Consider the following 25,994-nt stretch of genomic DNA (forward strand, 5'->3'; position numbering starts at 1 on the left):
ACCCCAGAAACAAAACAACTTTTTTTTTTTTTAAAGACGTGTCACACTACAAAGCTTTTTTGCTATTCCAAGGCTCAAAAGACTTACTTAAAAATAACAGATTCTGAAGAACCGCTTTCCATGAAGAAATACAGCCACAAAACCCAGCTTAAATCCACATATGAAGAAACGGAACTGTATTACACAAAACTGGAATCATGGCCAGCATAATTCTGGCAGACATGAAGTTGCTGTATTTAAGTAAAACTCCAACAACAGACATGCATAGGTAGCAGCTTCCTTTCATCCAATTAGCATTTATTTCAGGCAGATGCCAGCACATTCAACAAGAGTATCATCAGTACAAGCACTTCAAGCATCCTGGGAAAAAAGTCCTAGGACCACCATCTTCAAGACTATCATTGAAAACCAGGATAAATTGTACTAGTATGTGTAACCAGATTCGAAATTACAGTGCCTGGCTTCTACAATCTCCAAATTTAGATCAGGGACTCCATCACACCATGGTGACGAGAGAGTTGCTCTAGAGGCAGAGCATGCTTTAGGCTGCTCCTCCATGAGAAACCCACAGGGCCCTTTAGCACACCATGCAACCAGAGCATGGGCAGTGCCACACACAAGGTTAATGTTCAACCAAACAACAGGCAGAGGCTCCAGAGCTCCTCAGAAAGGCGGGAATGGGAAGAGAGTGACAGGAATTGTGTGCCGGAAGCCCAGCACAAGCTCCAGCTTGGAGAGGTACAGAGGGAAGCACGTGCAGGCACACCATGGATGTGTAACGCCCAGCAAGGAGCTGGATCCACCACGTGGTGCTGCAGTGCTCATCTGTCCAAGGACTGTGATTCAGTGCCTACAGGGTGTGTTGGATTTAGTACAGATGCAAAAATTAATTGCACACCATATATGTGTCTGGCTGCTGACAGAAGAAGGCTACACACACAGACAATTAGGAGCACTCAGAAAAGTTAAATCATCTGCTCTAACGTGACTGACTGAGCCTTGTTGGCCTCACTCAGTGCAACTACAGAAAGCTCCTATAACTCTCTCAGAAGGAGTCTCAGAGTAACTAAAGCTAGTTAACTTTGTCACAGTGTTTAGTTTGAGGGTCACCATGCCCAGCATGGGCTAAAACAAACATTACCTACTATGGAATTATTTGTATTGCCATTCATGAACTCACACAATTTATCAGGGACATCTCATGTGGCAAAGGCACTGCCAAAGAACTGGATGATTTATGGGTGTTCTTATAACAGAAATCTCTTATAGCAGGACCTTTCCAACAACAGACATTTTCCAGCAATCTCTGAATACTGGAATGTGACAAAAACAAGACAGAGGAAGTAAGAAGACTTACATAACGATAAATCTTCTTAATAAAGACATGCTTCTCACTGTGGCTGAACTAGAAAATTTCTTTTGCCTGATGGTATTGTCATAAGCACCAAAGAAAGCTCACTGACAAAAGGAGGGCTGACTTCACAAAGACTTCACAAAACCCCTATGCATGAACAAGAGGCTTCCAGTAGCTTTCTTGTCTTTAAATAAAAAATAATCTGGCTTTCAATAATTTAGTAACAAGACAAATACTAACTTATTCATTGTCATATCACTCAAATCTAGAAATGGATGTTGGCCTTCTGGGCCTCCATCTCTTTTTTGTGCAAACTGTTATTTTCTTAAATACAATTAAATGAAATACTTGTATTTCAAAAATACAAGTATCATCAAAAATAGTATTAAAAACAAAGCCACCAACAATGACTAAGATCTTCCAGATCTGAAAGTATGAAAAGGTTTCACTTGGATCTACTTTCAGTTAATGTATCACTGCAGAGAAACTGAAGGAGTCCCATATCCTCTTACTTACTTTGCTTCTATCTTATAAACATGTTTTATGAGGAGTCATTCAGTTACAGAAACTCAGCCCAGCTGCTGCAGTAACTAGACAAATATGCATTTGATCCCTGCTTTTTACTACGACTTCCTATTTGCTTCCAGGTAATTAACACTGCCATACCTCAGGTCCTTATCTTATCTTCCTTCATGATAAGGTCAAACATTCAACACTAAGAAGAGAAGGACTTTAGCCAGGTGTGTTGTCTTTGAATTCTAGTACAGCAAGAGCTGGTAAGGGCAGCAATGGATAAAGGCACAAGCACAGAAGAGGCTGTTTAGTGACTCTCCAGGCAGTCAGTGAGGATACTCTACTTGAAGCACACATGGAGAATACCTCCAAAATCTCTGCACTACATCACATTACAGACAGAAGCTGCTGAAGCAGTACAGACTCCAAAAATCAGATACTACATTTCTATCCAGCAAAGATAGTAATGTTAAACTCTCATCCATCAGCCTGAAAAATAATGGAAGTTACTGTTTTACTGCTGAAAACTTGAGCCTCTTAAGCCTTTAAGTTAAGGCCCTACAGACAGTAAGACGTTAATTAATCATTTGAGACAGTCCAGTCTAATCCTGGATATAAACAGTGACTTCACTTCAAATATGCATCTTACAGTTCAAAAAAATCTTTTATTAAGATTATTTTACTTATAAAATCATTCAAGTGTTCCAAACTGCTGATCAAATTATCCTTTCACAAAGATAACAAAAATAATTTTTAAAAAAAGGAAAATATGCACATGTCAAACAATGTGATTGAGGGGAAAAAAGTTTTATCCAGATCAACCAACTTCAACACTGGCTACTGCTCAATTATCAGAGAGGAATGACATAAGATGTCCTGTAGTTAGAATACACTTCTTAAAAAACAACACTGAACCTACACTGGCACAATTTCCTAAAATGAAAAATGAGTGTAAATGTACAATTTGCATTTTAGTAGGTGTATTTAATTTACAGAATAAGCTGCTCTCATGGAAGAAGCCTTCAAGCAAAAGAAATCTGTGCTCAGACCATTAACAAGATCCACAAATTCCATCCTCTCTCATACAACAAGAGTATATAACAAGTCTATAGAACTAGTGAAGAATAAACCATACCTGAAAAAGTAAAACCAGCTGTTTATTTTGCTAGTCAGTCAGACTATCCTCCATGATCATGAACACCACACTTATGACAAAACAGAGAAGTCATTAAGCAGTTCATGAGACCATGAAAAACATTCTCAAGAGCCAGGCAAGGGAACAAGGATAGTTCAGAAAGGTAACTCTAACTCTCTAACTCTGGTTCCGTGTCACATTCCTAACAGATAACAGAGGGCATGAGCAGCTGTGTTCCTCTGCCGACTCTGAAACCAGCAAATACAACATATCACAAGAGAAGATACAAAACTTCAGGCACACTGACCTTGCCCTAAAAGGTATCACATCCTGTTAATACCGTAATACAACAATAACAAGAACTAATTCACTGAGAAACCTCATATTTGAGGCAGTTTCTGGAGCCCCATGTGCTGCCTTTGTGCACACACATGGCACCACAAGAGCAACACTTGGTAGGAAATTAAACTCTGAGGAAATAATGTCTTCCTTACCTTAAACTCTTGTACACACTACCAAAGTTTTGATTATCATAAGGAATTATCAAACATTATTTTACAGACTTTTAATTTCTTCCACCGAGCACTCTGCCTGGAATAGGAAAGAGCTGCTTCAGCACTCACTCATGTCAAGGATCACTGTTCCAAAAAGGTACATTGGGGTAGTGCCAAGCCACTGAAGCAGATTTATTTCACAAAACAGAGCTATAACTTTTCTACTAGACAATAAAAGCTACTGACTGCTTAAAGGCAGCCATTCTCAACCTCCTTCCAACTGCAGCTCTTCCTACTTTTTGTCATAATAAGCCCTAACTCTGCCAGCCCAGAGGCAGAACGCTGACTTTACTTCCTCTGAGACGTGTGACTGCAAGGGCAGGGGAATGGCAAACAGGATCATTCCTAGCACACAAACTCCAGCAGAATTACTTCACACACAGAGTGACATGGAAGTTCAAAAGATCCACAAGGTGAAAAGAAGTGTACTTAAGACCAGATAGGGACAAAAAAGGGATGGGGGAGAGGAAGAGAAAAAGAGACACAGCCAGAAACCAGCCCACAGACAGCTATACCTGATACATTCTGCTATTCAAAATGCTGCTGTTGATGGGAACTTTTCCCTATAGTCACTGCACTCTGGGCTCCCACAAAGCTGCTGTGTTGCACCCACAACAGGACAGCTCTAGAATTTCTGGTTTAAATTGAATTAATATTTCATACCATCAATTTTATGACTGTCAAAGTTTTCCACTGCAAGTCCTAGTAAGTAAATAAAATGCATAAATAATAATATACATTTCACATCTTACACTACTTTATATATTTACAATGGGGAAAAAATGTGAGGCAAAGAACCCTAAACATCATGTACTCTTTACATAAAAACTGCTCTAAATTACACTCAGCCACATCAGCACCCTTCCTAAATTAACACAGAGAAATATGCTCCACAGAGAGCAACAGAACAGCTTAGTGTTTTAACCCAAATCTATTGCTACCTTTTATCAGACATCAGAGCTCCACAAAAGTTTTCTTAACTATGAAATCTTTTGAAAGCTTGAGTATTAATAATGCTTTAATACATTTTATGTGACTGTTCATGACTTTGGCTCTGCCATCAGGCTGCCTGCTCCCTCACCCTCAGCAGGCTGCTCTGGTGTGCAAGCATTGTTATCAGGCACATTCAAATCAGTAAAGCACTCAAGTGTTGCAACACAGTTTAAAGTCAACACCATAAACGCCATTCCCAACATGCAAATTCATAGCTTTCAACCTTCTCCTTAGTGTGCTGAAGAACAAAAAAACTTACTTTGGCCTGTTTACTCTTTAAAAATGCTTAGTTGGATATTTTAATAGAAAATGAGCACTTCTGAAATGACTGACCCTTAAGACTTTGCTTCCGCTTTCAAAAATTCTAACCAAGTCTACTTTTCCCTATTTATAGATTTGATACTCAGAGGCTAAAATAGACACTATTAAAAAGCAAGCAACTCCAGACCCACAGCTTAGTTAAGAAAGACAAAAAAAAATGTCCTACAACTATTTGAGGAGAAGAGACCAGGCCAAATAGTACAAGTCTGGGAGAAATCTCTGTATATGGAAGTAAGTCCCTGGGCAAATTATTAAAATAGGAATAAACTTTGCACTTACCTGAGGGGAAAATGAAGAAGTATCTGCAGCTACCAGCCTTGTTCTTATAAATCTCTTAACTCAGAACTACTCCAAACATTAATTTTTACAGCTGTACTGTATCACAGTTAAGAGCAGGCAGGCTTTCAGCCTACCTCTGTTACTTGACTAAAAGGGGAAGTTAAGCAAGTCCCAGTATCTGTTCAGTCAGTCTAGATTAATGTACTTGTACTGTTAAAGATTCTTTAATTTACACTGTCTCTAGGTAGCTATAATTACAAAGAAATGCAGAAGAGTATTCTTAATTGGCAAAGAAGTCTTGGCAGTTTGTTCTTTTCCATGGCAGAAAAGAGATAAAAATCAAGGAATGCCATTCCTGGATGCTTTCAGTGAGGAGATAGCATTCAAACTGTTAAGACAATTTTGTGGTACATATATGAACAGGCAAAGAAAAAGAGTGAATTCAATACCTCCTTGTAGGTGAAGGGAGTCTCTCATCATATTCTAAAGCACATACAAAACTAATATTAAACTGGCACAACTGTACAGAATTCAAAGGCAGGCATCAGAGCAATCAATCTCATGTTACTCCTGAATCACTCTGACAGAGAAAATTGCTTGTGACAAAGATCACAGAATTAAATTCATCTCCAAATTTTTATTTAAAGCATTTGCCTTCACAACTTTGATGGGAGGATATTCTATAAAAGGTATCTGCAAGACAGTAAGTGGCTCCTGCCTTAAAGATCTGTTCTGCCATCAGACCTGAAAATGCCACTTCTCCTCCCAACACAAATAAGGTTAACTGGCCTGAATTACCAGCTTTTTCTTTCTTTGAAAAACATCTAAAAGCAGGAAGGATGCTGGAATTTCTTAGGACAGTTACAGACATAACCCATTCAGGTCCTCACAAGTAACTTGTCACTGACAACCATTTATTGAAATTGGATTAGTAAGAATTATTGCTACTTCTTTATAAGCCTGATACTGTCCAAGGAAAAGCCTTGAGAAAGAAGGTTTTTAGACTTACAACCACTGAAATTGAAAATTATCTTAATGAACTATAAACTCTGAACAGAACTACTTCAAATTTATTTAAGCTTAGAAGGAGCAACTGGTCAGAGGTAGTGGTAGGAGACAATATTAACCACTTTATCACCAGTCCCCATTATCTCCTAGGGGAGACAGGAAGACACATCTTTCATTGCTGCACAGAAAGGTTAGCTCTGAGAAAGCAGGAAATTAAAAAAAAAAAAAAATTAGGAGGGGGGAAGGCTGTCATGCCAGGAACACAGTTAAAGCCACGCTGTAAATGATGTAACTAGTTCCAAGAAAACAGCTGTAGTTATGGGTTATGTAGCAGCCTGTCTTTTCACCAAAGTTAAAATTCCATCAATGTCTGTGATACAACAGAGGAGTTCTGCCTGTCAAGTACTTGCAGGATTTAATATCTGTATACACTTACACCTTTCCCCCAGCTAACTATTAAAAACAATCTCAACTTTATTGTTTACAGATTAGAGTTAAAACTGCAACTTCCATCAACCATCTTTAATTCCAAAGGCATTGCCATTCACACCAATGCTTCAGCCTAACTCCAATCCCAAACACATACGCCCTTGACACAAAAAGCCTGACAGTCAGTCAACATGTTACAGTTACATACTCAAACAGATTTCAGTTTTACTTTTCATGTTTATTCAGCACAATTCCTCCCAAATCCTAAGAATAAATCAAGGTTTATTTCCCACTGGCTTTACTCTTTAAAGACTGCAACACCAGAAGACTGTCAGGTACTCAGAAATTCCCCATAAAACTCAGCTCTGCCACCATGAACAGAGTGAGACTGTCTTATCTTCTGAGTTTACACACCAGAGATTTATTATCAGTTGAGTTTTAGTTTGGTTTCTCTTCTCTTTTTTCTAACCTTCATACCTATCTAACCTATCTATTTTCTAACCTATCTTTCATACAGCTGAACCCAGACCTCCTATTAACCTCACTTCAAGCTGTATCATGGGAAGAAAACTACAGTCCATTCTCATGAGAGACTTTTATACGTAGATGTCTAAAGTCAGCTCTAACCAAGTGCTGCTTAAGGAATACTGAGATAAAAAGAAGAAAAAAGTATTTTTACCTTGTACAACACGGGTAACAGCAAAAAGAATTAGCTGGTATGTGTAATTTTTTTTTTTCATTCCCCCAGACACCTTTTACAAGACTGTGCCAGTTACTTAAACAGTAGCCAGAAAAATGTGCTGCTGTGCAGTTGGGACAGCCATCATTTCCTGCTCATCTTTACACACATGCACAAAAAGCTGCTACTCAGCAATCAAAATCCTTGTAAGCTGAAAAAAAGTCACATACCAAATTACTGTTGCAGTTACATGCACAATTTATACCAGTTTTATAGTAAGATACAGTTTAGAGTTTGTGTTTCTTTGAGAATATGACACAACTACAAAGACTGTGATTCCCAATTTTATTTAAACAGAACAGTCTGCCAGCACTATCTGGGAGGCCTGTACACAACACAAATTTGCTTTGAGATAACAGGTTAGTAAACCAAGGACTTAACTAATGGCTACAGTGCAGAGACATGTCACATTTGGAACACGAAAGGATCAGAAGAGCAGCATTGGTTTGAAAGAAATCGGATCCTGGAAGGATGTCCTGCTTAACTTCTTGGTAGGACTTATGCTTAACATGAAATGCAAATCAACAAAATCTTGGATCTTTAGGATATTCCATAACTGCCAGCAGTACATATGCCTACAGTTTCCCAGGCTACTTTTCCCTGGCAGCACAGAGAATATATATTCTCTGTGCATAAAGCATAATGAGTATGAGTTAAACACTAGCTTTCCTTGACAACATGTCATTGACTGCCTCTGATGGACTTCAGATTAGGCCAAACTGTTCATCATTTTTAGCTGGAAAAAAGTTCATTTCCATTCTCCTGGTTGAGAAGATTAAACTACGTATTTATGCAACTACTGCTTCTTTCCTAATAATAAAGGAGGACAAAAGCTACACAACAGATGAAAACATTCACAAGTCCAAAAATTAACTTGCTTTAAGTGGTTTTTCTGATTCTGAACTACTTGACAGAACAAGAACAGAACTCAGACCATGAATGCATAAGGCAAAATCAACACTCATCACCAGATCAGAGAAACATCTCAAAACAGATTTTCCCAATGCATCACTTCCTGCCAAGAAGCACAGAATCAGAATGGCTTGGGTTAGAACAGACTTTTAAAGACCATCTAGTCCAACACCCTGCCATGGGCAGGGACATCTTTAACTCAATCAGCTTGCTCAGACCTGGCCCTGAATACTAACCAGGATGGGGCTCTTACTGCCTCCCTGGGCAAGCTGTGCAGGTGTTCCTATATTATCAGTGCAAAACATTTCTCCCTTAGTCTAAATCTGGCCTCTTTTAGTTTAAAACCACTGGTCTTGTGCTAGTGCAACAGGCCCATGTTCACAGTCTGGCCCCATCTGTCTCACAAGCTCTCTCTGGGTGCTGCAAGGTGCTCTAAGGTCTCCCCAGGGCCTTCTCTTCTCCAGGTTGATTGACCCCAGCTCTCTCCACCTGTCTTTAAAGAAAAAGTGCTTCATTCCTCTGATTGTTTTTGTGGGCCTCTTCTGGACTCGCTCCAGCAGGTCCATGTCTTTGCTGTGCTGAGTACTCCTGAGCTGGACACAGTATTCCATGTGAGGTCTCATGAGAGCAGAGGGACAGAACCACCTCCCCTGACCTGCTGGCCCTGCTCTTGGGGATGCAGCCCAGGACACTTTGGCTCTGGGATACAAGTGCACATTGATGGCTCATGCTGAGCTTCTCATCCACCAACACCCCCAAGTCTTTCTCCTCAGGGCTGTTCTGAACCCCTCCATCCCCCAGCCTGCATTGACACCAGGGCTTGCCTGGACCCAGGCTCCAGACCTTGCACTTGTCATTGTTGAACCTCATGCTGCTCTGGGCAGCAACATACTCAGACACTGTGCTGCCCTCCACATCCAAGCTATTGGGAACCCAGCAGGAGACCTTCCACTGCCCAATGAGATGTACTGGATTGCTTCTTGGTCAGCCAGGATGGTCCAAGGAATGTCCCCATGGCACTGGCTCTGGCAGAGGTATCTCCCACTACAGCACTGGCCTGCTCTCACTGCCCAGAGCTGCTCACTGCTGACTACAGCATCCCTGACACCTCCCACACTGACCTGAGACTCAAGCAATTCCATACCATGAGGACAGGACCTCAGGAGATGTGATGGGATGTAGAGACAGTCTTGTCACTACCCAGCCTAGCAGCTGGAGAAATGTGGGGGGAAAGCATAAAACACCTTTCCAAAACCACACAGGAAGTGCAGGGCTCCCTCAATCAGCACTAGGGTGGTGAAATCAAACCCACAGTAGTAGTAAGGTGGAGCTTGGGGGGCTGGGGATGGGTTGGAAGCTGTGGTGTAATGGGAAGTTGATTGTGTTATATCATTTAAAGTTTTGCTGCACCTTTACTCTTCATTTTTTCATATAGCATGTTGAACTACATGAAGGCTATTACCATCAGAAAAAAAGCAAAGCCACCAAAATAGTTACAAAAAGTCAGTTTACACAATATTTTAAATACAAACAGGAATCACTATAACTAAAAACTCTGAACTACATCTGGTAGCAGAAAAATCCCACTTTCAACCCGTTCTGCAAAAAGTTCCGTTTCGTGCAGATCAGTATCAACAATTCAGTTTTTATAGTATTCTCACAAAATAAAGAAAACACTACTGGCATGAAAAAGTAACCACACAATAAATACAACACTACCTTTATATAGAATTGTACAATTGCATACTAAACAATACTAACAGGGTCAGTGCAGCTCTGTTTGAAAATTACAGTAGCTGTTAACCAACGAGTATTTTCTTCCTGCTCTTCTCTCCCCACTTTTAACACTGTTAGCGTCACACAAACAAAAGAGGGAGAACTTGTTCCTTTTCCATTCAGCAGGTTAACCTCTCCTCCTGCTGTACACAGTAGCAAGAAAAAAAAAAATTAAAAATTCCAATTGAAGCTTAACCCGGTCACAAAATTTGGATTTGCAGAGCAGAAATGCAAACAAGTTGACTGATGCCAGCATGTAGGTGATGAGGGGTTTGATTAGAGCCCCACCTTTAGAAAATCACCTTCCACCCTGAAAAGTGATACATGAATAATTATTCAGCATCTTTTATAATGAAAACTACCACAGGTATGGTAAGAGATCCTCACTTAGGGCTACTTCAGAAATAGCTCTCAAGGTACAGGATTTTGTATCTAATGGCCTTTAATAACAAAAGGTGATTGGCTTCCCTCACTCTCTATTCTTTGGTGTCAAAAACATCTCACAATATCACAACAGCATTACCACTAGCTTTAAATACATTGATTTTCAGCATTGATACAAGAATAAGTACAGACATCTTCCTATTTTTACAAAAATTATAAACTCAAGCATTACTTAAATCTGAATATCCTCAACATAATGAGGTTTTTTTCATCGAATATCCTTTCTTTGTCTCCATACTTGCTAAAATCCTAAGACAAAGAAAAGCCCTGAATTTTAAATGTTAAAGGACCTTGACATTGAGCACAAACTATCACCTATTACATTCACATGTAATAAATGCAAATGGGTGTTTTTTGCAATGTATAAACAGTCAAAATGATTCACACAAAGTGCTCACCTAGTCCAACAGCAGGTATTTAGGGAAATATCCCAGGGACCATTTCAGAGGTAATGCAAAGATTGCTTGAACTACAAGTTACCCCTGCACATTTCATATGAACATCTTCAGCCTCTCCAACCAATAGTGACAGCAAGTGCCACAGCTCAGTTAGGTACTGTATGAGGGGAGGGGGAAAAAACAGTCTGATTTATTTTACAGATATTGCCTGATAATTGGGTGCCAACTTCCAGTGTTGTGAAGAAAAGTTCCTGATCCAGTCAGCCAATGCTATATCATTTATTAAATATACCTTTATCACATTACCTTTCAATTTCCTTAAAATCAAGGCCTAAGGTATTCAGTTTAGTAAACTACATTTACATTCTAAAATTTCCAATCACCTTACACATTAGCCTGGTCTATAACCAGCTTTTACAAAAAAAGCAGACATTTAGTTTGCTAGCCAAGAAACTAGGTCAACCATTTACTGAAATTCATGCAGACTCAACCTCTGCAAACAAGCAGAAAAAGGCAGTGATGGTATGGTGAGGTTTTGTTTGGTTCATATGGACTCTTCAACCTTAATTAGAACAAGGCTGATCTACAAAAGCTTCAAGGAATGTCTTTAATCTATTCCTAAAGCCCTGGATGACTGTACTTTTTTTAAATGACACCTGAACAGATCATTAATCCAACACTGAGCCCACAAGGTTGCAGCTTTAACAAAGTCTATCTTCTGCCACCTGATCTCCTACTATCTCTACCTCCCTGAAGGTCTCCCCTTTTTCACTTACCCTGTAGCTCCAGATGGAGCACAACAGACCAAGAGCAAGAATGTAGTGCAGAAGTCCTGGATCAGCCATCAACCAGGTCTCAGTTGCTGTTCCTACTACCAAAATGCTGTTCCTACTACCACAGTACTGGGAATTGCCACTCACCTCAGCTGCCATGAGAAACTGCTTGTATGGTTGTTTAAGTCTCTCCCCTGGCTCAGAGGTACCACCAGTTGTGATTTGTGCTGACTTTTTGTAGGTTTTTTTCGTAGTTTTTTACTTATTATAAAACTTTACTTCAGTACATTGTCCATCCCCCCAGTCAGGGGAAAACAAAACCAGTTACAGCAACGCCATGAAGAAGGTATCTTTCCTGGGACTATGGACTATATTTAAAAAGTAGAATAAAGAAAAACATCTTCTGTTCCTTAGATAGCAAGCACACTATTTGAGGCAAAGAAAACTACCATAAACCAAGAATTTTAATATTAATGATAGCCACTTCAGTTTCTAAATTTGTATTGAATATAAATTTATTTTGGAACAACAGATGACAGGAATAATCTTATTCAGACCCCTTAAGTGACAAAATGATTAAAGTATCTATAAAAATGGAGCATCAGTAATATTATCATCCTCCTAGCCACACTTCTCCTGTCTGCACACCTGAATCCACTACTTCAAACTCTCCTCTCATGCCAGCAATGATACAGAGCATTTTGTTCCCACAAACAAAAAACATGGGGAAGGAAGAATGGGATTCAATACTCCTTTGGACTGAGATTATTTAAATGAGAGGGTAGGTTACTTTTGTTGTAGTGATTGACACACAAGATGTCATCACATGTAGTGTCTTTTCCAAAAAGCCAGAACACTCACACTGCCATGCTCTCCCTGTCTGTCATGCACACTTATTCAGCAACAATACAGAGCCCTCTGCAAAGGTCTGCTGTAAGTTCAGAACAGGAGAGCAGCCTACATTTCATGTTTCCTTCCTTCTGCAAGGTTGAGTCACATCCTCAGGTCTCCTTTTAGAAAGTTAAAAAACCATGGCAAAAAGAAAAAAAAAAAAAAAAACCAAAAAAACAAAAGCCAAAAAACAAAAAAAACACCCACCTTTAACAGAAAAGCCTTGCATTCAGGGGAAGATACATAACTGCCAAAGGCCACAGCTCAATTCTTTGGCTCATCTTCTGCTGTGTCAGACATGAGAACTGCATATCTTTTTTCCTGTTCAAAGCAAAACCTGATGCTCTTCACAGCCAGACAACTTTCTCAAAGGATTTCCAAGATAAATGAAAGGCGTTAACATTTATGAGTGAATAATGCAGACAAATTCCTCATCTGGAATACAAATTACTCTATTTACTGAATTTAAAATAAAAAAAAAAACAAAAAAACAAAACAAATCCAACCACCCTCACATGGGAGAAAGCAGACAGTTCAACTAGCTATAAAGACAAAAGCTTTCTTACACAGCAAGTTCAAAAGTATAAAATTAAGATCTGCATTTATTTCCTTTGCTCTCTCTAGCACTTTAAATAAAATATTTTAAGCTAGGACTGCCAGAGATGAAAGAGTTCTTGCCTTACTTCTTCTGCTCTATCAACAGCAACACCACTGGGCTAACATGGGTAAGTTCACTGGTTAAAACTACTACAAGCCCACAAGTTGTTTATTTGAAGTCTGGACCAGTTTCACAAGCCTGTTTTGTGTGGCCCAACCAGTGCACAGGCTGGGGCAAGCAGAACTGTGAACTTAGGTAAGTCCAGGCTTTAGATGACTACTTCTATTTATGCAATAGACAACTACGGTTCTTTTCATCACACTGGAATACATGGACCTTTTCAAATCACCTACCCTGCACATCTGTATGACCAGAACAATTAAGCAACTGCGATTAGAGCGTCTCACTCAAAAAAAAAAATCTCAGATCAGCTGGTACAGCTGTTTCTATTGCATACTCCATCTACTGAATTCTGAAAAAATTATTTGCATATCCCAGAGTATTTTATATCATGTGCTTAAATATATACTTTATATTGATGTATTTTAAGTAGTATGTTTTACAGGTATTATACAATAGAATATGCATAGTGAATCAGAAGTTGGTCCATGAGACAAATGCAAATATAACATTTTTCTTATAAATATGATAAGCAGAGAGAACAGATCCCCTATTACCAGGCCAATAGACTAGATAACACATTTCTATCTTTTCTGTTCTGAGTAAATCAAAGGTACCAATATTACTGTTTCAATCTTTATATGTGCTGCAGTTTTCTAGAAACACACATTAGATAAAATACATGTAAGTCAATAGCAAGAGATGCAAGTCTTATTAAGATGGGATAGTTCTGGGGCTGAACCTTCACAAGTGTTTTCCAAAATAATTTCTTTGAAGTGTAGCTAGCTATTAAAACAAAAATGAAGCATGTTTCAAAACCATGACCATACTATTTCTACTTAAAAATTAAATCAGTCCCACTTCACAAGGTACAGAGTCAACTACTTGTCACAGGTGCTATAGGCAAAGGAGGAACTAATCACTAAGTTCCCAGGCTGAGGACAGGGCTCCTGTGTCAGAGACAAACTTCACCTACAAGCTTCTTTTTGTAAGCAACCTACAAAATTTGGAGGAGGAAGGATACTGACTCCACCTGTCTAAGAAAAAAAAATTATTCTACCGTAAACTCTCAGGCAGTAGATGCTGAATTTAGTTCCTCTCAAATGATATTAGAAAAGTTTGAAGTATTGACTGTGAAGATCAGTTTTACTGCAAAAGTAATTTCCTACACCTCCCCACCCCCTCAAAATACTGCTTTGGAAAAGAGTAGTGTCTCATGTCTCCTCACAAAGAAGAAAAGTTTTCTTCTGCACTATAAACTTCACCCAGATCCAGGAGTATTTGTCAGAAATGCAAACCAGACTGCTACAGTCTGCCCCAATTACAAGTACTGAGAAACCCTGAGAACCAGCATAAAGGAAGAAATAAAAAAAAATAAAAAAAAAAAATAAAGAAAGAAAGGAAGCCATGTCCTATTCAACAAGTCATTCCCAATTCCAAATCACAGTTCAAAGAAAACCTCTCTGGACTCCTGGCCTGACTGGCCCTGAATTCGGAACTGATAAACAGGTTCCCCATCAGGAGCAGGTGGCTCAGCACTAGCCACCTTTAAGGTCCCTTCCAACCCAAACCATTCTATGATTCTGTGAAAAATTCAAACAACTTCCTTTTCAGGCAGTTCTAGCCTCAGCTTTGCAGAGATTATTACAAATACTTATGATGCTAAATGAAAGAAGCAGTAGGATAAGAACCAGACCTACTGTACTACTCAATTAGACTCTACTAATAGCTCTTTTTAGTTACTCTAAACTTTCTGGTGTAGGAGTATTCAGGGGAAGCACAAAGCAGAGAAAAGTAGGGCTGGTAAGAGCAAAAGAAAACAAAAAGAATGCTATCTATGTCAGATATTTCCTGAAGTACAAGCAAGAAGAGCCTTTTACGTAAGTGCTAAATAAAAGATAAGGAAGGACAGAGCAGTGAGAGTGAAACTATCTGAGCAGATGTAAAACAAGAGCATGAACCCCACCTTCCAGTTACTTCTGTTCCAGCACTGCAGGCAGGACACAGCCTCCACATTTCCGCTAGGAGCCAGCCCTGCAAGAGCAGCCTCAGCAGTTTCTGAAGCAGAGCACAGCTGACAGCAGTAAGGCAGAGATGATGTTACACACAATAACTGCCTGATAAGAGAGAAAATACTTTTATGAGATGCCCTCCTTCAGCGAAGGGCAGCAGATGAAGAGTAGAAATTCATACTCTGGGACTGCCTAAGGCAAGGAGAGAAAAAAATACCTTAAATAAACCAGCTTTAAATCAAGAAAAAAACTACACGCAAGCACAAGCACTTAAAAGAATCAGGCTATTTATAAAGCGCTGTGATGACTGTTCAGACAAGGCTTTCACTCACTGTCTCCAATTTTCTTCTGTCTCTGGACTTACAAAAAGTTGTAGCATAAGATAGAGCACTGTCCTTGAAAAGAGATACACTGAAGTACCAACATAAAATAGCTTGTCTCTCTCATGATTAAGTTATGAAGAAGTATCTTGAACTGTGAAATGAAATTTGTGCTCATTTACAATACATGACAAAAACAAATCATCAATATTTTTGCAGCGAACAACACTTTACCAAGTAAATACAAGTTGGTTTTTATTGTTGGGCTTTTTTTTTTTTTTAAACTCTGATTCAGAATCAGGAAATAGACTATTTCTAAGCACAACAACTGTGCTTTTCATTTTAAAGAAAGCATTTGACTTTCAACTTTTTTTTTTTTACATGCTAAAACACTAAGACCAAAACTTCAGTGATTTTTAAGCCCCTATTTTGGTGTACAAGTGATAGAGCCTTTGCTTATGCACATGTCCCATCTGTTGAGGGCAGGTCCTCCCTGTCAGGGGACAGGCATGCACACACTCTCTCATCAGGGCACTCTGTGTTGCTGACAGTTGTCAGGAAATAAAAAATGCTATCTACAATAAAGTTCAGTTTCTCACAATGTGTTGGATTTACAACACTGCCAGAATGGTTCAGTACTGCATAATTTTGTGGTTTTGATGTATATGCCATAGCTTCAGTGAAGGAACTAAAAATCACTCACTAAGTTCCAGTAATTTGTGTTTAGCTTCCACAGTTACATGGCTTTTGCTTCCTCAGAGAACATGTTTTGACCAGCAATTAAAATATTAGTTTCCTAAAGTACATGTGAGTTCTATATCAGCTCAGATTTGTTTTAGATATAAACTGCCCTGCTTGAGTAGTGTCCTGAGACACAATCCAGCTGACTACCTGCACAGCGTGCAGACACACCAAGCACATGGGTGCACGTGTGGTGTTACAGATTTATACAGACACAAACATCTATGCACACGGAGAGTACCAAGATACAAACTACATCACTTTATTGCATTCTATCCTCTGGAGACAGATGTCTTTTGACGTACTTTTTTTCATTAGGTTGGTTGCTTTTTTCCCCTTTTAAAATAAAGTTTTATCATGACTGTACTTCCTTTTCTTTCTAGTGCTGCTACTCCAGCTCTCTCCTGACTCACCCACACATAGCTGTGCTTCAGCATGCTGCAGTTCGTGTTCTTTTATAAAGTGTCACTACAATTCTTATTTGAACTGGAGAGACTTAAACTGAATAAATCCACCCACAGAGGTAAAGGTGGGCAGAGCTGACAGATCACATAACTAAACACACAAAAAGCATACATAGGTCCAGAAACAGCACCTGGGGTTCTAATTGTTTAAAATCTTTGTTTATGTGTTCTTTTCCACATGAAAGTACCTCAGGCTTAAAGACCAATGTTTGTCACATTCCCAATATCACATCAGAAGCCAGCTGTGCTTCTAAGAAACCCAGACTGACTCTTGAGATCAAAAGCATTCCCATGATTGCTCCCTTCTCTAACCTAGGACTGAAGAGAGATTTGCTATCAATAAATGTCACACTTTCAAGAGAAAGTTTCCACCAAATTTATTCTATAGCAGAAGTACTTATAGTCCTCCAAGCTGAAAAGCTAGTCAGTCAAATATTAACTGAACACAAGCCAACATAAGAAAAGGCAGAACACCACAGCTCTACCAGCAGAGCCTACTGGTCTTTTCTTTATCCAAGAATAAATCTTTTTTTTTTTTTTTTTTTTTTTTTTACCTATGTAGTTTTCTAACCAGAATTAACTTAATTCATTCTCTTTGAAAAAGAAGCTTCCAAGAAAAACTGAGTGATGAGCATGATTCAAAATAAAAATAAATAAAAAAATTAAAAAACCCACATAAACAAACCATCAAAAACTCCAAGAGGGCAGGAAAAGCTTTTTTTACCACTCCTTCTACTGACAGAAGAAACAGCAGCTTTATACTTCTTACCTTGGTTGGTACAGTTTCATTTCTATAGAGAAACTCAAGAAGTCACAAGGGTCTCCAAAACAGAAAGAACTTATGAGTGCAGTGCTGACAGCAGGACAGAACTGTCTGTCAAATTAAACAGATAAGCTGAGCAATGCGGACAACTGAGAGACTCCCACCTGAAAAAGCAGCTCATCCCTCCTTCCCCCACCATGAAGCAGAGAAAGGAATTCATTGCCCACAATTCTGTTAATAAGGCTGCAACAGCACTTCAACTTCTCCATAACACTTAAACACCAAGTAGGTGTCTTTTCACAACATGTGCCAGTTTGGCCCTAAAGCTGTGTGAATACAGCACAGAGAAGGAATGCATCAATACCAAATGCTTCAAGGAGCTACTAACACCACAGTAGAAGTTCTCCAGAGTCACACAATGCCAGAATTAACACTTCCTCATTTCTCTCAGCAAGCAACATAGTTACAAAAGAAGAAACTAGAAATAACTTTGCCTTTTGAATGGCCATGCCCTGCTGCTGCAATAACCAGCAGGACCTGGAGCACTTCCTTGCTCCCTGATTTGATTAGGGCAGCTACATGCCCAAAGAGACTAGAAACACAAGAAATAAGTGTGACGTTAGAATTCATTATTAAAAGGGAATCATAGTAAGAGAAAAGTAGCAAGGTCTATGGGGATGTGGTTGCAATATGTAAAGCAGTCAAAAAAAAAAGAGGCGGGTTACAGTCATCTCTAACCATGCAAAAACTAACTGAACTTCTCGGTGCCTTCGCTCCTCGTGTGAAATAGGAAGCAAACTACTTCCTCATCTCACTAGACCATTCTGATAATAAATAACTTTACAGAAAGCAGCACCACTGTCCATGAGGAAATTAACTGCTTCTCTGGAGCAATCTAGCATGAGCATGGTGCAGTCTAAAGCAATGAAGACATGCTGAAGAACACTGTGTTGACGGAACTAGCGCCAGACACTTGGGGGAATGAAGCAAGGTACTAATGGAAGAAATGGCTTACAAATATGTATTCATGGCTGCTTGCTTTCTGCAGCTTCTGGACTTTTGAGCACTGCTTCGCAGCCAAACAGTATAAATTCTTAACAAGGAGATGAGCCCAGACAATTCATCCTTGCAACTACATAGCTCATGACCAGAATCGGAACTATTTGCTCACAACACAAATTTTTACCACTCAGACATACATATTAAGACACATTGGTTACTAATGGCAATGGACAAAACTCTGTTTATTTCACTGTAGTCCCTTCCTTACAGATTTTCTAACTCCATTTTTACTACCACAAGTTCCTTGTCCAACAGACCTCTTTGGCTTCTTTACAAAATCCCAGCTTCTACCCTTACTACTCCTGTCTGCCTTTCCCTGCCCATCAGCTCTCTTTTGCATGTATTCTTTGTCTGGCAAGTTCTCATTTTCCTTGATGTCCCCAAGATGCTGGGTGAGAGGCAGCATCATTCCTACACACTCCCTCAGTAGCGACCAATACTTTCCACACCGACAAAGAGCTCACAACCCAACCTCTCTGCTAGTTTATCATCAATCTGGACCTAACTCAGTCCCAGATTCTAATTCATATTCTTCCCTGCTTTCAACTCAAAACAAATTGCTCCTCCTCCTAGTTAATTGCCATCTCTCCTCACCTCAGCTGTCCTCTTCATCCAAAGCCATTTCTTCTTCCATGCTGCCTGCCTGGATACATGTTTATTAGAGCATGAGTTTTCATAGGACTGTAATGGGGTCAAACTGAGGCCCATTCTGGATTAGGGACAGGGAGAAAAGGAAAGCTAGACGCACCAGCCCTGCAAAAACACTCTGCTCTAAAGCAGAGACATACTAGAGTTATTTGAAGAGCTGTCAAATTTTAAGACTCCCATTACAACATCTGTTCCCAAGCTTCACTTTTGGCAGTTACTGAAGTCGTTTGACTGAAATTCCTTTGAAAACCTGACACAATATTAACATCAATATTATGTCACATTCAAAATATTAGGTCTTAATCAACAGTGTCTTACACTGCCATTTACTAGACTCTACTGCCAGTCACAACTACAGTGAGTTTCCTACTGGGACACAATTCTACCCCATGTTTATTAAGAAACCAGAGTTACAGAAAAATGGTGAATTTCCCCATAAAAACTTTGAGCACTGCTAAAACTGTAAACTTTAGAAGAGATAAGAAAATAACTTGGGCTTTGTTATACTAGCTGCAAGTTCTCGTAGGATTGCCCTCCAAACTTCGAGATTCTTCAACTAGATTATGCTATTCTGTTACTCCTGCTAAGAATTTAATTCTGAATTAATTAGTTCTGAACTCCGAGATGCAAAGGTAAGAACAGATAAAGCATTTACTATTTTAGTGCTTAGGAGAACATGACTGTAGTCAGTTATACATGGGAACAAGCAAAGTAGGCATAGCAAAAAATTTCAAAACCATCGCTACAATTCAATTGCCCGTTCAGCTGACAAATCCACATCTCCCCACACAGAAGCAGGAAATCTAAACTCCGAATCAATTAACTGCTTCCATAAGCAACCCTTACACAATGCTCTCTCTTGTCTGTATGATCTTCATTTATGTAAAAGGTCAGCAATTTTATCTTTGAAATGAAGCCTCATGGAGCCTAGTGGTTACTTATTTCACTTCCACCTTTGAAGGGAACAGTTTCTAGTAACTATATGTCTCAGCACATAAAAGGTGCAAATACAACAAGAAATTAACTGTCTTTCATGCCCAGAATGCACTTTGCCTAAGAATTTTCACTTTCAAGGACACTAAACAGAAAGGTTCTGTTTAAACAACAAACCCTCCCCCCCCCAGCAAAAAGCACCACAAAAAAATTAAAAAAACCCACCCACAAAACAATAAAAAACTCCGCTCTGATTGTATTGCTTATTAATTCTTATAGCTCTTTTTTCTTTTTTTCAGAATAAGAGTGCTAGAATTCAGAAGTGTGTCTGGTTTTTGGTGTTTTTTTTTTTTTTCAACAGCAGAGGGTCAAACTGATTTGTACATCAGAGGCTGAAACAAACACCTTTGCTGTGCAACACAAAAAGGCAAGAAATCTGTTTCCCTGAGGATGTTACCCTCAAGACTGCTGCAATAAAAAGGAGAATGAGCCATCATCCAGTGCCACACCTGACTGGAGAATACGCAATTAGATCTAACTTTTGAAGTTATTAAACTGCTACAGCCACTAGACACAGAAACGGGGCTTTCCAGTCATCTAATTTACAACTAGGGCTCCTAGGAACTCATCTATTACCTTGTGTAGTACACCAGAAAAAGCTACTCACGCTAACACTCCATTTAATTTAATCATCTAGGACTGAAGGAGAACCAGAATTGCCTCATGGCTGAATTTAAGAGTCTTTTGAACTATGCCAGTTAAACAGAATTTGCTCACAGAACTACCTCCTACTACTGGGGAACATTTAAGCCCTGTAGTCTGAAGTAAAAAGTGCTTTTAAAAATGTATCTAGGACAGCGTTCTGCTGCACTTTCTTATATATAAAGTGATTACCAATATAATTTTTTTTTTTTTTTTGCCTGGTGGACACCAATTTCAGGTAAAGCATTTGCTGATGGAATCAGCCTCCTAGATAAACGTATTAACTGCCTACAGGATCAAGCTTTAGGTTTTGGTGTGGGTGGCAGACAGAAGGCCTGTTTTGCAAGGCATGCTATTTTTGTAGCTCCAGCCACACCAAACTGAATGCACTCAAATCTCACAAGCTAAGCTGTCCCAGACCCAGTCACACTATTTGCACAGGGACCACCTGGGAATCCCAAGTGCTGTACATATAAGCCAGAGAATCAGTTCAACACTTAGTAATCAAGACCACAAACCATACAGCATTTTCACTGAACAGAGCAGAATAATAAAAATACATCCTCCCATACAAACATTATTACAGAAAACTAGTTTTCCACACTTGAAGATTGTACTTATGTACAATCTCTTCATTTCAGAGATATTTAGTCCCCAATTTTTCCTACAGTCCTGCAATGCTTTCATGTAGTAGGAAAAAAAAAAAAAAAAAAAAAAAAAGGCAGGTTTGGTCAGTCAGATACCATTCCCCAAATGCAGCATGAGAACTTTAGGTTAGTGCAAAGCAGGTAAAAAACAGCCTTTCCCAAGACACAAATTAGTCAATACTTTAGGTATTGACATTAGTCTAGGTAACAGAATCATAAAAATTCTTTTTCTAGGTGCTGAAAAAGCAATCCTAAAGAACATTCAAAGATAATAAGTCTGGAACCAAAAATACTTTCACAAATCAATTACATGAACATTAACATTGTCAGAGTTAACCAGAAATAAGTTACTAAACATTTCATCAATATCACCATATTCAAGAGCAACACTAAATGAAGAGGGCAGCATAACTAGACAGCAAAGGTTGTAACAACAGATCTGAGTTCATAAGCCTTATAAACATACTGAGCAGGACAGGGTCAGTCCTTACCTCACAACCATGACTGTCTTACAACTACCCTGAAATTCAAATGATCATGAGTAAAAGGCCAAAGAATGCATCATTTTCCCTACACCTTTCAATTATGCTTTGCCTGTAACTAGTTTCACTGTTTCCACAGTGAAGGTACTCTCTGTACATCAGGCTTTCACATGACAGGGAGGACAAAATGCCATTTCTAAAAAGCAGAATGCAACTAAAACCACAGGGGATGGGGAACACAGGAGAAAGTGCTGCAGTTAAAAATACTTTCAGCTTTACCTAGTCAATTCTAAAACTGGTCATTGTTTGTCATTGGTTTCTGTTAAGCTCTGCTGTTTATATGATTGCAATACATGCATCCCCAGTAAGCACTGGAAGTGTAACAGTGCCTATGTAAGAGCCTATTGCCCTCAGCAAATTTTAGACAGTTGGAAACACTCTGCCAGTGCAGCAGCCAACTTGTGGCACTCAAGAGAACATTCCTGAATCACAGATGGGGGGAAACTGAGGTGATTTTATAAGAGATCCTGAAATTAAAGGCAATCGAGTAAGTGCCTGTCTTTGTAAACATGAAGAGGAATGCAGATTTCTCTACATTGAGTGGAGGCATTAAATTTTCCATGATCACAAGGTAGAAAATACTGATTATGCTAAGTAAAGTTTATATGGCCATAGATTAATAATAAAGAAAAATTTAAGAGGTGTGCAAGAGGATCATCCATTTACTTAAAAGTGCTCTTGATATATGCAAACAAATGGGAGTAGAAAAGACATCAAATGGTACAAGTGGCCAACATTAACTGCTGGAAAATTATTTGAAATAATTCTTACCCTGCCTAACTGATGCATGTATTTCAGGTGTCACAACTAGTAAGCAGTGCCAACACTTCAGGGTCCCCAGTGCTTAACTCTTTCCAATCCAAGCAGAGTTGCCTTCATATCCCCAGTCCCCACACTCCCATCACCTCTGAAGCCACATTGACAGACTGGAGGGATTCAGTTGGACCAGAATGACTACCAGGATGACTCTCTGCATCCTGGGTTTAAGCACAGGAGTTGGCACTGACATTCGAGCCCTGTGTGGATTCAGCACATATATTCACATGAGCTGCATGCCTTGCCTGTAGCACATTTGCTTGACAGCTGATAATCCATGAGATGCAGTTTGACAACACTCAAAATATTTTACCTTTGAAGATGTATTTTCAAACATTTTTACGATGAACGTGTCTCATAAAACTGATTTGTAATGTACTTCAGGGCAGTTAACATTACCTTAATGAACAGGAGTCTTTCTTCTCAACTCATGCCTATCTACATCAATGACAGAAACTCTTGGTATCATTAAAGAGAACAAGCCTGCAGGTAGGACAGGCAAAGGTGACAACCTTCACTTACACTAGTGCCATCATTTCCTAAAAAACACCAACCAAATGAACTACAACAGCCACATGCAAACCTGCTTAAAAAACAAATCCAATTCCTTGCACACAAGCTTTAATTTTGCCTGTCTCCACTACGTCAAGATATGCATTGGTTCCATCTATGCCCCCAGCTGGCAGGCAGGAACAAGAAAAAGGGGACTGCAGGCTGTTTGTGTGTCTGTATTCTCCAAGATACACAGCGAGAGGAAAAAAATCTGCATTTACATTTACCATGCCAAAGCAGCTGCAGAAATCCAAAGTGGCCCCTACATATGCTTTTCCAAATGACAGAGACAATTTCTGTTACTGTGTTACTCAATAATTCAGTAGTTTGCAATACAAATATTCCCTGCCCTTCTGTCTCTTTACAGTATTAATTCCAAGTGTTTAGTAAGCACTGTTAGAGGTCTGGTGACAGACACCTTAAGATGCCCCCATAAGTGTCTTTAAACTATTGCATTAAATTAATTTAACAATCGATTCTTTTGGAAATATATACAACTACTGATAGATACAATAAAAAATTTATCACTTTTTTCTCTTTATCAAGAGAAAGACTCACACAAAAACCTGATAAAGGGACAAGATAGTTTTGTATGCAAGAAGAGAACTGGCTGACATCAGGTTTCCACAGCCAGAGCAGGGAAGGTTGTCACAGGAAGAGGCAGAGACTTTCAGAAGACAAACTCTTCTATAATCTGTCCCCTCAGGTGGCCCCAGCTAAACTGCAAACAAGGAAGAAAATCTAGAGCACCTGATGACAAATGGAAGTTGTATAACAGATGGGATCAAATTCATTCCTTACTTTCATATAATCGTGGTACTTCTTGACAGGGATATTTTAAAACAATCCCGGGATCACATCTTTCCACAGCCCCTGCTCTCAGACAGCGAATATATGCAATAACAAATCTGACAGTCTGACTGGGATAAAAAGCTATCTTCTCTCCTACTCAAAGCTTCTGTTTCAACAATAGAATACTCTCTGTATGCCAGGCAAGAAACAATCCAACTTCATGTAACAGCAGTATCTTATTCATGTGGTTTAGGATTTTGCTGTTAAGCTTGCCACACAGAACTAAAGGCATATTCTGCAAAAGAACACACCTTGCTGAAGAAAGATATTTGTCAGGGGGAAGCTTTTAAGTTTGAATCCACGTTCCAACCTTGACAACAATAATCTCAGGCTTTTTACTGCCCAACACCCAAATCTGCACAACCTACAACAGAAAGTGCTGATTAACTAAAAACTATATTTAAAGTTCAAGCAGAGCACAAAGAAAGAAAATTCTATGTCAATGAGAGGGGAGAGAATTAGAGCAAAAGCGACTTTACAATTCTTAGCACTAGAAACAGTAATAAGGAAGAATCCAGATTATCAGATCAATCTAGAAAATGTTTTACTGGTTTGAAGATTAACATACATGCTAATGTACACTTGTATTTCCATATTATGTTACCAGAAACTCAGAATGACAGATTTTAAATGTTAGTAAGACTCCACTATCACAGCAGTATGACAGCTGTCACACTGTTGCTGACATTTGGATCCAGGATGCTGATGCTATGGAACAGATAGAGAAAAAAAACTTCAAAAACCTTCATAACACACAGTCTCTTGCTTTCTTTGGGGTCTCAAATGTTTCTGTGAAGAAACTTCTTGCATTTTTTTACCAAGTCAGATATGACACCAGATTAAAAAGTAACAAAAAATTAAATTGCAGGCGTCCTTATCATTGCATTACATGGGAGAAAATTATAATGGAATTAAAATTTGATTTTATCGCCTATATAATGAATAGGTTAGAAACAACACTCTTGTTACAGACTCCAAATTCACCTTAATCCAACCTGGAATCACAGCCCCAGCATCACAGCGCTGCACACAAACCTGCAGGATACACCCTACCCATGACAAATGTGCGACGATCCCTGTATTCCGCTTAGCCCGCTGCACGTTCAGCCACACTCCGAAGGACTGCAGTGTCCCTTCAGGAGCTCTCCCCTCCCGTTATCCATTAACACTGTCACTCCATCCCGCGGCACTACCTGCATCCCGGGGAGCCGCCCGCACTCGCACCGGGCACAAACCAGACGCCGTTCCCGCGACGGGGGAAGGAGCCGCGGGAGCGCCGGGGAAGCCCCGGGCAGGGCGGCCGGTCCCGGGTGACCCGCGTGGTTCCCCGCCGAGGGAGCAGCGGCCGCCGCTTCCCCCGCGCCCCGGGGCCCCTCCTCGGCGTGCGGGGGGAAGCGGCGGCGGGACGGGAGAAGTTGCGAAGCGCCGAGGGAGCGGGGAGAGCAACAGCTGGAGCCGGGCGGGGAACGGGGCCCCGCGGGAACGGGGCGGGGGTCGCGCCGCCGGCGCCGAGGGAACGCGAGGGATGCGGCGGCGAGAGCCCCGCCCGGCCCCTCCCGCCCTGCAGGCACTCACCGAGCCGCCCCGCGCGCGGCGATGCGGGACCGGGATCCGGAGCGGGACCGGGATCGGGAGCGGAGCCGGAGCCGCCGCCTCCCCCGCTCGGCCGGAGCAGCGACGGAGCGGCGCGCGCGGCTGGCGGG

At 40.0% G+C, this 25,994-nt stretch overlaps 1 protein-coding gene across 4 annotated transcripts in view; it reads right to left on the reverse strand.

Annotated features, from left to right (window-relative positions):
- The window catches only part of CYRIB (CYFIP related Rac1 interactor B), a 74,897-nt gene extending 48,903 nt beyond the window's left edge, over window positions 1–25,994 (reverse strand). For 3 of the 4 annotated variants that reach the window (XM_041407611.1, XM_041407608.1, XM_041407610.1), the window contains exon 1: window positions 25,867–25,994. The gene's annotated coding sequence lies outside the window, so the exon portion shown is untranslated. Of the gene's footprint in view, window positions 1–25,484; window positions 25,500–25,866 lie in introns of those variants that run through there. The other variant, XM_041407609.1, reaches the window with a different exon arrangement.

Source organism: Onychostruthus taczanowskii, unplaced genomic scaffold (genome assembly GCF_017590055.1).
Source record: "Onychostruthus taczanowskii isolate IOZ18803 unplaced genomic scaffold, ASM1759005v1 scaffold27, whole genome shotgun sequence".
Lineage (NCBI taxonomy): Eukaryota > Metazoa > Chordata > Aves > Passeriformes > Passeridae > Onychostruthus > Onychostruthus taczanowskii.